This window comes from Pteropus medius, unplaced genomic scaffold (genome assembly GCF_902729225.1).
Source record: "Pteropus medius unplaced genomic scaffold, Ma_sr-lr_union100, whole genome shotgun sequence".
Classification (NCBI taxonomy): Eukaryota; Metazoa; Chordata; class Mammalia; order Chiroptera; family Pteropodidae; genus Pteropus; species Pteropus medius.
The window spans coordinates 2,512,211-2,526,174 of NW_024352947.1; the positions used below are offsets into that span (position 1 = coordinate 2,512,211).

The 13,964-nt window shown below is 38.4% G+C and overlaps 1 protein-coding gene and 1 pseudogene across 1 annotated transcript in view; both read right to left on the minus strand.

The window, feature by feature from the left end:
• The window catches only part of ARID4B (AT-rich interaction domain 4B), a 115,581-nt gene that overhangs the window by 86,244 nt on the left and 15,373 nt on the right, over nucleotides 1–13,964 (minus strand). The window lies entirely within an intron of this gene.
• LOC120592673 (uncharacterized) lies at nucleotides 6,504–6,623 on the minus strand (annotated as a pseudogene).

Genomic DNA, 13,964 nt, shown 5'->3' on the forward strand with positions numbered 1-13,964 from the left:
CGGGTACCGAGGTGGCTGGAATTCATAGAACGAACTACCCAACAGGAGAACGTTGCACAGAAAGAGAACCCTGGAGACCTGTGGAGGGGCACAGGCATGTGGCGCAAACGACCGCAGGCCTTGGAAAGAACCACCAGAAAAAGGACTGGGGGGAACGGCGCCTGGCGCTTACAGAGGGCCAACCGCGTACTTGGGCCTGCCGGCCAGACCACAAGGACTGACAGCCTATGGGACGCCGGGCAGTGCACTCAGGAAGGCTGTCTCAGTAGTGAAGAGTAATTAGCCCTTGTCTGAGAACTGCTCAGGCCTGCCTAACAAATTTTAAAAGCAAGACTGAAAAAATCACTTGTTTCCAAATACCTACATCTGAAGGAAAAGCTCAGGAAGATTTAGAGGACGACAGAAATATCTAGCACCTACCATGGCAAAATTCACAATGTCTGGCATCGGATCAAAGATTACCAGGCATGCAAAGGGGTAGGAAAACACAACCCATAATGAGAACTGTCAGAGATGTCAGAATTAACCCCTACGGACGTCAAATACATAAAAACCTGTGGATGTTAAAACTACAATGCTGGAGATGAAAATAAATTAGATGAGGAAAAGATTAGAAGACAGAGTGACAGAAACGATCTAAAATATAACAGAAGCGGGGGGTGGGGGGTGGAGAACCCTACCTGTAAAAAATGAAAAGAGCATCGGGGAGCTGTGGCAAACTTCCCATAGCCTAATAATATACATGCAATTGGAGTCCCCAAAGAAGAAAGGGGGAAGCAAAAAATTTTTTGAAGAAATAATAGCCAAATTGTTTCCAAAGTATATGAAAACTATAAAGCTAGAGAGCCAAGAATTTCAAATCCCAAGCACAAGTAAATAACACTATCAACCAACTTGACGTGATTAACATCTACAGCATGTCACCGAACAAGAACAGAATATGCATTCATCTCAACTGCACACAGAACATTTACTAAGAATGCATTCTGGACCATAAATCAAGTCTGAATAAATTTGAAAGCATTTAAGCTAAACGAAGTATGACCACAGTGGAATTAATTTAGAAATCAATAACAAAATCTCTGAAAAGTCTACAAACATTTGAAAACTAAGTAACACATATCGAAATAACCCTAGGTCAGAGGAGAAAGCAAAAGAAAAATCAGAAAATATTTGAACGAATTGAAAACAAAAATGCAACGAAGGTGTCGGATGCTGCTAACGCAGTACTTACCGCAAGTTTACAGTACTTACTATCTATATCATCGAAAAAGAAGAAAGGTCTCATATAAATGACCTCACCTTCCGTCTTAAGAAACTAGGAAAAGGAGAGCAAATTAAACCTGAAGTAGAAGACAGGAAATAATAAAAATCGACATGAATATCAATGAAATTAAGAGAAAATCGATAAAAACAAAATCTGACTTACTGAGATCAATAAAATTACTAACGTCTCCAAATAGATCATGAAAAAAAGGGAGGAGATGCAAGTTACCACTACCAGGAAGGAGGGACATGACACCACTACAGATTCTACAAACATATTAAAATAAGAAAATTTTATAAACAACTCCAAGAATACCAATAAATTCAACGACTCAGACAAAATTTACTAATCCCTTGACAGACACAAACTATACACACTCAACAAGAAATTATAACTGAAATAGACCTCTATCTTTTTAAAAATTGAATCTGTAGTTCAAAACCTACCCACAAAGAAAACTTGAGGCCCAAATAGCATCACTGGTAAATTCTATGAGACGTTTAAAGAAGAAATCATTTCAACTCAACACGAACTCTTCCAGAAAATTGAAGAGGATTTCCTACACACTCTGCAAGGCCAACATTACCCTAATATACAACGACACCATGAGAAAAGAAAACCACAGGCCAATGTCTCGCATGAGCATATACGTAAAAATTCTAAACAAAATTTTAGCAAACAGAATCCAACAATACACTACAAAGATAATATATCATGATCAAGTGGGTCTTATTCTACAAATGGAGGATGATTTAAAATCCAGAAGTCACTAAATGTAACTAAGCATGACCAATTTTTAAAAAGGAAAAACATGATCATCTCAAAGACACAAAATGTATTTGAGAAAATCCAAAACCCCTTCCTGATAAAAGCTCTCAGGAAACTAGGACAAAGGGCAATTTCCTCAAGATGAGAAAAGGCGACTATGAAAACCCTACAACTCACATCGTATTTACTGGTGAAAGCCTGAAATGAACGCCTTCCCCTGACACTGAAGAACAAGAGGGATGCCCATTTCACCGCTTCTACTCGGCATTGTGCCAGAGATTCCAAGTAACGCAATCAAGAAAGAAAAATAAAAGGCATTTACATTGGAACGGAGTAAGTACAACTGCTTTTATTGGCAGGCGACATGATCAGCTACATAATCTAAAGGAAATCAACGTATACAATCGATATAGGGAAACTGTATTCCTACATGCAAACAATCAGAAATTGACATAGTGATGAGATACTGAAATTTAAAAACAATACCATTTACACTAGAATAAAAAAATTACTAAACACCCAGGATAAGTCTGGCATAAGACGAGAGTGCTCGTTCTGACAGTACCAACTGGTGCACCAAGATCCCCCTACACGGTGCTTATCAAACTGTGAGTTACAACCTACTAATGACTGACTGTAAAGATAATTTGGTAGGTCCTGACCAGCAATTCAAAAACGCGGTAGAAAAGAATGGAAAATATCAGAGTGAAATAAACATAGTAGAATTATCTTACGAAATTTGTGTTTCCAGTGTCTGTTGTATGTACATGTATTGGGCGGTTGTATAAAATTTATGTTCAAACAAAGTTTGAAATACGTTATTTTATATAACCCCTCAGAGCTATTTTTTTTTTCCTTAATGAAAAACCCACCAAAATACATGGCTGAGGGTTGAGGCCCAAGCAAAGAATGAGAGCACCAACTCCGAGCACTGGCCCTATGAAGAAGGAGCTGGAGGCGTGGGTGCCGGGAAGTACAACCAACAGAAGGTTCAGAGACTCGAAATGGGCGGGGCGGGCCGAGCGACTGGGCCTTTGGCCCCAGTGTCGTCTGTCCTTGGAGCATCCCTCTCCCTTTTCGTTCTCCAAAGTTCTGCGTAAATAGAAAGACTTCTCTGAATTTCCCAATGTCTCTCTGTATTTTTCCAAACTTCTGTGTCCCAAGTCAGAGCACGGACTTTACCATTAACGTTTTACTCTACTTGCTTCATGACATATCTTTATACCATCCCGCTGAGAATCATTTATATTTAATGTAAGTGGCAGGAGACTTCCTGTAAGGAGACTGGAAGTCATCACTCCCAACCGCACAAGACAAAAACTCGACGAACTGAAAATCAGAAACTCTTCTCAGATCTATTAGAGAATTGAGGTCACAAGACAAAGCACTGCCCCCAAAACTGGAGAGATGAAGCGGCAAATAAGGAGAATTACGACTGAGCAGGGAAGACGGGCAGGAGGACCCTCTGCCGGAGCTACTAAGGGGTAGGAAGGCCTGAACTCTAACTGATGAATTACTGGAGGCTCAGTTAATTCAGAGTTTAAAAGTCCAGGGAGGCTTAGTGTTAGGGGAACCCCCATACTTTCATGAGCCAGCTACCAGGTTCTCAAAGATCAGAGAAAAATCCCCTCCTGCTTCTAGCAGGGGAAGAGGAAAGACTTTCATCATTTTGAAATAAGCCCAGAGGCAGTCTGTTTTTCTTAACGAGGCCTTCCCCTCAAGAGGAACTGTTCTACCAGAGCCTCACTGACCTGGGAGAAGGGAAATACTCAGCTCCAGCCCTCTCAAGCCTTCCCGCTTCATCGAAGGAGGAGAAGGGCCCGAGAAGCCCTTGGCTTGAGAAGGTCAGAGCCTCGGGACACCCGCTCACTAAAAGACTGAGACTCGATCACAGGATCACAGCGTGCTGCCCCACCCCCACACCTTTCCGTCACACCAACAGAACTGTTCGGCAACAGATTCCACGCGAAAGAACTGCATGTATCAGTCTCGAGGAAAGCTTTAAGACAAAGACAAAGACCAGAGGAAATTTTAACCTCTGACACCTACGGCTACAGCAAACAATAAACGTAGTCTAACTCGATGTAAAAGCTTCCATTAAAGGCCTGCATACTCAATTCCTTTTACCCCGTACATCACACCCAGTCTTTGATGAAAATAACTAGGCATATGAACACAGTTCGAAAAAAGAGGCCACGCATCAGAACCAGACGCAGATGTGGCAGCAATGTTGGAATTATCGGGGAGTTTAAAGTTAAATGGCAGACATCAGTCGACTCTCCTCTAAATACTTCAGCACACATATTGCCTTTTTAGGTTTTAAACTAAAAACCATATTCCCTGCCCAGAAATCTGAAACTGAAATATCCATTCTTTGTAATAACAATAATAAATTCTTGTATCATTGGAGAGAGAAAGAGAGAGAGAGAGAGTGTCAGTCAGGGGTGGGGTGGGGCGGGTTCCTCCTTCCTCTGCCCCCTTCCCCGTTTCTTCTGTTCCTACTATCACTAGGCGGGGAAAGAGGAAGAGAAAGACAGGTAAAGGAGAAAAATGGCTGAGGGTCAGGTTGCATGAGAGATTAACCATTCACTAATTCACATATTTGACATAAAGCCTATGACATACGAGGGACTAGTCAGCAACTGGGGATGCACTCTAAGAGCTAGTCTCTGTTTTTCAAAGAAACTGGTGGAGGAGACAGTTAAACAAGTGAGCGATTACAACACGCAGAGAACTACTTTGACCAGGTTCTGTACAAGGGGAGCACAGAGGGATATACGTCAGTCTTAGGGTGCTAGGGAAGGATAAGTGAACGACAAACGGTAGTCAGGGAAAAGAATCGAGATATGTAAAGACCTAAAATGAGAAATACGGTCTGGAGAACTACAGTGCAAGGGGCAAGCTGGCCATGTAATAGGCTACAATTTTATTAATGACCATATCAAGAAGCATTTTGATAGCGAAGAGAGAAGCATGGCCTCACGGCAACAGGAAAATCATCACGAAATTTTATTCAGAGTGACATAATCTGATGTATGTCTTAGATCACTGTGGTTGCCATGTGGAAAATGGACTCCAAGAATATAAGACAGAACCACAGGGACTGCTTAGGAATCTCTTGCCATAATCTAGAATGAGATATAAGATAGGGATGGAGAGAGAAAGACTAACCAGAGACATCTTTATATTCAGAGGCTGACTGAATGAAGGGATGAAGAAGAATTTCATCCTTTTAGAATTTTATCTGTCTTCCTCTCACTGCTGACTCGCACTTCATAAAAACAGATCTGATCCTGGACCAGTAAGTTAAGAAAACTCAACTGGAGAGATTCCGACTGCAGGAGAGGCTACAGGAGCAAGGGGGAAGACGAGAGAAAATTCCAGATGAGGCCACAGGGGAAGAACTCTGTTTACTATCTTGAATGGACTAGAAACTACTGGTATTTATGATGGTGAGAAAGGGTCTACTTATTGTCATTCTTGTTATTTGCCCTAAAATGATGAACATGCATCACATCAAGCAAATTAATACCTAATTATCGGCAAATTAGTAAACTATATTTTTATTCTCTACCTAGTGACTCAACTGGCAGCTATTTTCATTAAGAACTGTTAAATGAGCCCAAAAAAATGACTTCGTCGTTCACATATGAATTCTTGATCCCCCAAATTTAGTCTCTTTTTCATCATACAAGTTAACACATGAATTTATTTGCTCTGTAAAAATATAAAGATATAGATATACACAAGTAAATACTGTCTCTCTTCATCTTGTCTCACACCCATCCTCGACATTACCGTCAGCGAGTGAGGCTCCCTTTCAGTTTCCTTTCTCTGCGTTTACAGGGATCTGTGTACAAAACAACATTATTTCGCTGCCAACATATGTTTAAAATTAGCTTTCAGTTACACTATCTATGAACATATTATCCTTGTACAAATAATAGAACATTAAACTAAGTCCTAAATTACCACACCAATCCCAACCCTTCCCATTGGTAATCACTCTTATCATTTTGGCATATGTCTTGCTCGATTTTTTTCCAGATTTTTCCATTTATATACATGTATACGTATCCATATATATATATATAATGTTTCTATGAATATATTTTTACATCATTGGTACTATATGTAATACATTGTCTTTTAATTTTTCCTTTTCGTTCAAAAAAAAAAAAGTTTTGGAGATCTTTCCAATCAGTAAACGCTAACTATCAAATTATTTTGTAGGACTTTACCACGGTTTGTTTAGCCTGTCCTCTACTAATGACAGTAAGTGACTTCTAGTTTTTCATGATTACAAATAAAGCTACAATAAACATATCCATACAGACTTCCTTGTGTACCTGCACAAGCGTTGCTCTAGGGTAGATGTCGAAAGAAAACACAGAATATGCACATTTTTTTCATTTTAAGATGTAATGCAAATTCTCTTAGAATTTCTTTTTTCTTTTTCTTTTTTTTACACCTACAGCCCCTGGTCTTCCTAGGTGGTCTCCCATCCCGGTACTAACCAGGCCCGAGATCTGCTTAGCTTCCGAGATCAGGCGGGATCGGGTGTGTTCAGGGTGGCATGGCCATAGATTAATTTCTAAAATGGAATTCTGGTGCCTTGAAGACCAACACATAATGAAAAAACAGAAGATTCTTACTTACAGCAAAGTGTTCTATTTCCAATCAAAGCTTTTTCAGTACCAGAGCAGTTTAGCAGTCTGGCATCTTGAACACAAATCATATTAATTTCTTCACCAGTTATTATCAAAGCAATACTTTAATAGCCTTGGAGGGTACATGTATTCAATTTGGTGATAATTATCAAAATTAAAAACACACGTAACCTTAGCCCCAGAAACATATGCCGAAATTTATACACAATATACCTGTACATATGTGAGATGACCTATGTTCAAAGGTATTCATCACAAGTCCTAGATCTGCCTAAACCTCCAATTTAATTCAAAGTGCTAATGAGTTATGACCTTGGAAAAATATTCAATATGTACCTCACTTTAAATAGCAAATGAACTCAAAGTTCGGAAGCTATAAAATATTAATAATTTTAACCATAAAAAAACTCTGCAGGGCAAAAACAACAAAATATACAAAACCTATACAAAAAATATACAAAAATAACAAACCCTAAAATAATTATTTGTAATCCATATCACTAAGAACTAATCTCTCATATATAAAAAACACCTGGCATTAACATTTTAAAGAGTAACCATTCCGCAGGAAAAAATGGACATATTAAAGGAGAGGTAGTTGACATAGGCATTCGAGTGACTCTTAAACATATGAAAAGACGTTCAAACTCATTCATGAGAAATGCAAATAAAAATGACTCCAAGATACCATTTTTCACAATCAGACTGGCAAAAATTCAGAAGTCTGGTAACATACTGCCTGGTAAGGTTTGAAAAAAACAAGCAATCATGGTGCTGGGGAGAATGAAATCTGTATAACCTATATGGGGAAAAACTGGCAATAATTATCGAAATCAACAATACATATATCCTTCCAGCAATAATCCTACTTTGGGGGATTTACCCTACAGATACTCTTGCACCTGTATGAAATGATATATGTACAAAGTTACAGCTCAGAACAGCTACGAGAGCGCAAGGTCAACAAGCCAAACTCCCAAAAGTAAGGGAGGGTCAGAGAGACATCACCACTGCAGAAACACAGGACCTGGGGTGCCTGGGGCAGAAGATGGGGCTAAGAACTGACTACAGATGGGCTGGAGGGAACTTTCCAGGGGCGTAAAAAAGTGGCCTAAAACTGGATCGTGGTGACAGAGGCATAACCCAATACATTTATTCAAAAATTGATTTTTACACTTACAATGACTTAATTTTATGGTGTAAAAATTATACCTTAATAAACTCATTAAAAGAACACAGCAATGACGGCATTCTCCAGATGTGCTATGTGACAAATCTGAAAAGTGCGGAACCGCATGTGTGATTTTAAAACTGAAAGTAAAGAAGAGAATAAGAAGAAGGCGAATTATAGTCTGCTTTTCTGTGCACGAGTAACACCAGAATGATGTGCAAGACACAACAGTGTTATCTGTGTGGAAAGAGGGGAAGGCAGAGATGGAGGGGGAAGTGGGGTGAAAGGTCTTTATGCTCCTCTATACTTTTTTTTAACTTTCCAGCTATGTAAATACTTTAACCATTCAAAATATTAAATTAAAAAAGATATCTCGACTTCGACGATATTGCTATATCCTCTAATATAAGGTGACTGCTTCTGCATCTCATTACATGGTATGTCTGATGTCACTTTGCAGCCATCCGGATCATCCGCTTTTATGACCGGTTTGCATATGCCTCCGGAAACCTTGCATCCTCAATATTCTGGGAACAATGCCAGCTCCAAATATTTAATTCCAATGTTATTGGTTTATGTATCAATAAAGGCTCTTGGAAATTCCAAATTTTCCAGGTTATATCTATAGTGACATGTGGAAGAAGCACCAAAAACAAACAAAAAACAAAAAAAAACACCTTTTTTTTTTAACACACATGACCCAGCAGAGTCATCCATAATATACATAAAACTTGAAATTTTGACTTTTTAAATTTTTACTGGGCAAGATAAGTTTACACATCTATTTGTAGGTAACAGTAACAGAACAGGTACAAAGTAGACCCCAAAGTCTCTCCTGGGCAGAAAAACAGGAAATGAACCCACTGGAAATATACAGGGGAGAAAAGCGGAAGGAGAAACTGAACGGTCAGGAAGAAAGCTCTAAGGAAAGGTTGTGAACGCAAACGAATACCAAGCTCTTCTAAGACCCCAAACGCACTCCCCTCTAGATAGACATATACCCCTCCCCAAAACCTATCAGGCGGCAAGTCTAGGATCAACAAGACCGGGGCGCTCTCAGTCTACTGACCGCTTGCTGAGTGCCAGGCATTCAGTTTTAGTGATGTTATTCTATTTAATCTCATAAAAACACTATGACACTGATAGTGTCACCCTTAGTCCATCTAAGGGTCATAACTAAGAATCAGCATCACAATTAAATGTCAGAGTCAAGGTCAAAAATATATACGCTACCAGAGGATTTCCACCTTCCTCCCTTTGCCTTTTCTACATCCGTTTTACTGATCGCTAATACGAATTTTTAGAAGTGGAAAATTTTTATAATTAAGCAGTCCATCCTAATAAAAAAACAAATATCATAACTGCACAAAGTAGACACTAAACATTTTCTATACTCTCACCCTCTAGAGAATCATTATTAACAACTTGCTCCAGGTCCTTCCCGACCTTTTTGAGGAAGCATGGATGATTAATGTGCCCATCGCAATAAAGCAATAAAGAGGGGAAAAAAACACAAAAACATCCAGATACCAATCTATATCCCTTAACTGTATTGAACCAGTAAGAATTGATTTTTTTTTTAATGTGCCAATTCAGTAATCTGTCAGGTTGAACATCTTACTTATCTAGACAGTACGAATGTAAGCACAGGCAAAACCAAATCGAGGGAAGTTACCTTCAAGTTTTACAATATTCTAAAAAGCGCAAATATCGAAAGAAGAAAAAGAGGAAGAATGAGAGGAAGACAGGACCAAATAAAATCGAGCGAACCAATACAGCTGTATAGCCAGTCTGTTACCTCGCACCTACTCAAGAGCTGATTTTAACACCTGTTTCCACGGTATCTGGGCATTACGCAAAACTATACATGTAACGGACTCCTAGCAGTTGCTTCTTCCTCCTCTACTAGAAAAGTGCCCTACCTTGGCAAATTTGAGCCAGATAATACAGAGGTCTGACGCTAAATCATAACTTCAATGTATCGGCCTCAAAAATATCTTTGAATCATTATTAACTGATTGGGGCAGGATTACAGGGAGCATTTATTGTCTGCAGATAGCAAAGCACAACTTTTAAGTAATTATAGTTCTATCTGCCTTCTAATGACATGCGGTATGTTCAAAACCCAGTAAAACATTTAAAATTCTAAAAAGAAATAAACAAAAACTATCTACTGCCATCTAGCAACCATCGGGTGACTTGGAAAATGTACAGTGGGCTTTTAAATTTGAACCTTCAAAAACTCATGGAAGCATAAATTAAATTTCAAATACAAACACAGGGCAAAATAATACTTCATTTCTTTAGTGAGTGATAGAATACAGGGAGAATGATATGCCGACCGGTAGCACCTCTTTGAAAATGCTCGACATTCTGAAATCAAGTAAATATTTTATATGAAAAAAAATTTTTCAGGAAAGAACAGAGTAATCCCTAAAAACCAAAAACAAACTGAAGTAAATGACTTGTTTATCAAGTTGACAGGATAAGCGCATTGGAACAATCATTTCGAGTCACTTTAAAGTAAGTATCCTATCGTATCCCTAGTGGAATATGAACAACAAAAAGAAACACAAAGGAATCTTAAATTGTATCAATTAGTCTTATAAGACCAATATTGTTATTTCAAAACGTCTAAGTTATACGAAGTGTATGTTAATATCGTTAGGAACGGAGATTCTTAGCATCAAATTAAAAAGAAAAAAAATAATAATTTAAATCAAACCTCTAATTTTTCATAGGAATTAGAAAATATCAATATAAGTCATGTATCTTTCCTTTCAAACAAAGAAACAAACAAAACCCGCCTCGTTTCCTGGGTCTAAAAAACCTAAAAACGCCTGGAAGCAGGGCTGAAGCCAGCAGCAGTGAAAACCCCCGCAAACTGCCATTTCCCACTCGAGGAAACCGGGGCTCCCTGAACAAACACGATGCCAGGTTTGGGGCAGGAAATGTACAAGGTGAACCTGAGGTCTCTGTACCAGAAAATAGGGATGTTATCAAAAACTAAAGGGACCGTGTACAAAAGAACACAGAAATCCATTTTAAAGGACTACAACTGGCCAAAGATGAGACAAGTGAAATAACAAAAACAGCCTCCACTAGGCAGTAAAACACACAGAACGCATTAAAATCCAGAACACTAAAAAGCAAACTCAAACAAAAATGATTTACTGGTCATTTCAGGAGGTTCCTAGGGCACAAACTCATTATTCTCAAAACTGCAGCATGAGAGGGAAAACATTTATCTTTCATTTCTGTATCGCAGAGTCACTAAATATATAGAATTTCGACTAATAAATGTGATATTGTAATTAGAAAACCAATTTGCAGTCCTTCTATAATGGATCAGTCAACAATCATTAGCGGCTGTAAAACCACTGAGTGAATGTTGACAGGAGCTTTACACAAGACAGATAAGGCTGACAGCACCTGAAACCACTGACCAACCTTGGCGATACTAAGTTAACCCGAAAGAACATACAGAACCTCCTATGAAGTTTGCTCACCAAAAAAGCCTCTAGAACTAATTACCAGTTTAAAGGAAATACAGGGGTTCGACAAAACCACAAAGATACAATGGCCCAGAATGTGGGAAATTCTACAGGTTAAAATTATATGGTTCCTTCAGCAAATAAACAACCTAAAAAGGGAAGAGACTATAGAATAAGAAACTAGGCTTAAGAGATTTATCTTTTAACTGTAAATGTGAGGACTTCACTCGATCCTAATGTAAACAATTCAACTGTAAAAGACATTCTTGAAACAATCAGAAATTTGAACGTGTTCTAACTATAGAATGGCATTAAGGAATGATCGTTAATATTGTTAGCTGTGACAACGGCACTGTGGCTATGCTTAGGAAAAAGATATGGGTTAAAAAAATAGGTGAAATGATACCTGGGATTTGCTTTAAAATGCTGTATGGCAAGAGGCAGGGGGAGGAGAGCGAGCAGCAGAATGAAACGGGGAAAACAAGAATGGCAAAACGTGGACAACTGCTAAAGCTAGCGGATAAGCACATGAAAGTTTGCCGAACTTCATTTTTCGGTGTTTTAAATTTCCACGATAAAATCTTAAAGGTCTATCACTAGCATGTTTGTTACCCCGAAGTATACTTATTTCTAATCCTCTACTTTTATTACCTTCTGTCTCTAGAAGTTGATTATCACTGAATGTTCCAAAACATACAAAAAATTTACAGTGTTTCAAATATTTACATTAATCTGATAACTAATTACCACATTACATTAAATGCATATAAAAATCACTACCAGCATTATAAACAGTGACTGTGCCTACCCACTCGACTGGTTAAGTATTTGTGTAGCAGATTGGTGCTTAAGTAACATAACTGCTCCGTTTCACTTCAATTTTAAGATCTTCATTGTACTTAATTAGGACCCTATATTTGTTTCAACATTTAATCACAGCTAATACTACAATCAGGACAATTTAAGTTACAACTTAAGGGGCGTGGAGATAGGGAACTAAACAACCCTGTTAAGGTTTGCCATAAAAGCCGGCTTCCATCCACACACACGTGGGCCTTTTACTCATTCGAAACTGCAGTCTTGTAAGTTTCTCATTGTACTTTCTACAGCCACCTTAAAGTCTGAACCTAATCCAAGTCCATATACATAAAAAGCTCGTTAGTGTTTTTCTAGGGGATACACTACGTGTTTTTAAAAATTATCCAAAAGTTTAATATCCTAATGACGACAAATGTTGAGGGTTCAGCCTAGTCAAAAATGACTAATACATCAAGGAGTTATCTGCTCACAGAAGTGCTTCTCGCCTATCGCTATTTCACCTGGCCCTGTGAGGGGAGCTGACCCTGGCCTTGGTTTACACGTGGAGCGGGTCTATGGATACAGGGAAAGGAACGCCAAGTGAGAAGGCTGGGCTGCACCAGAATTTAAATGCATAATTCTTATCTATCAGTGGTAGCTGCCTAAAGCACCATATTGGAAAGGATTTTAAAACTTCATTTAGGACCATCGGAAGAGTCTGGAGTCCCTGACAGTTTTTAAATGTATGATACAAAGAATCTGGGAGTGGAAGAGAATGTAACTGTACTGGGTATATTTTTACTGTCCCAGAAGAAATTTAAATATGTAGTCCTGTTCTGAAAGACCCAAACCAATGGCTGAAACGTGTCCCGCTCGCCCTCCAGGACACCAATCCAAGCTCCTCCGTAAAAGAAACCCAGAAAACCAACTAAGGGGGAAAAACACATCCCTCTGTCCAACAACTAACAAGGCCGTGGTGGAGTGGCTGTAAGACGCTCCACAGTGGACACAGTGGATGCGGCCACTACAGAAAACAGTATGGAGGGGCCTCAAAAAATTAATAATAGAACTACCATATGATCCAGTAATTTAATTTTATTTGAAGATAAAAACTAATATCCAATTTGGTTATTAGAAAACTTTTACATGTTAAGAACAACCTGGGTATGTGAATCTATTTTTTCAACTGTAAATTTTATGAGTATCTCCAATGAAAATTTAGTGTCCAAATTAAAATATACTGTAGTTGTAAAATGCACACCAGATTTCAAAGACATAGTGTGAAAAAAATGTGAAATATCTCACAAATAATTTTATATTGATTACATGTTAAAATGACAATGTTTTGAATATTCCAGCTTAAACAGATTATTAAAATGAATTTACCTGTTTTAATGCCACTACTGGAAAACTTAACATGACACATCGCTTGTATTATATTGCTAATGGCCATGCTGCTCGAAACAATACACCCTAGCAGCATCTGATCCCTTCTATTACTAATGACAATCAACAGCTAGCTGTTGTTCACCAATATTAGACACCATGCTAAATGCTTTACATGGATGATCTCATTCAATCCATCCAAAAAGTAGGAGGTAGGTTTTATCATTATTCTCATTTCAGGAATTTTAAATTAAGCAAGAGAGGCTTAAATCATTCGCCCAAGGTCACGAGTAATAAACAGTGCCAGGATTAGAATTCAATCTGATGAGAAAGTTTGTACTCTGTTGGTGGGATTGTAAACTGGTACAGCCACCATGGAAGACAGTATGGAGGTTTTTCAAAAGATTAAT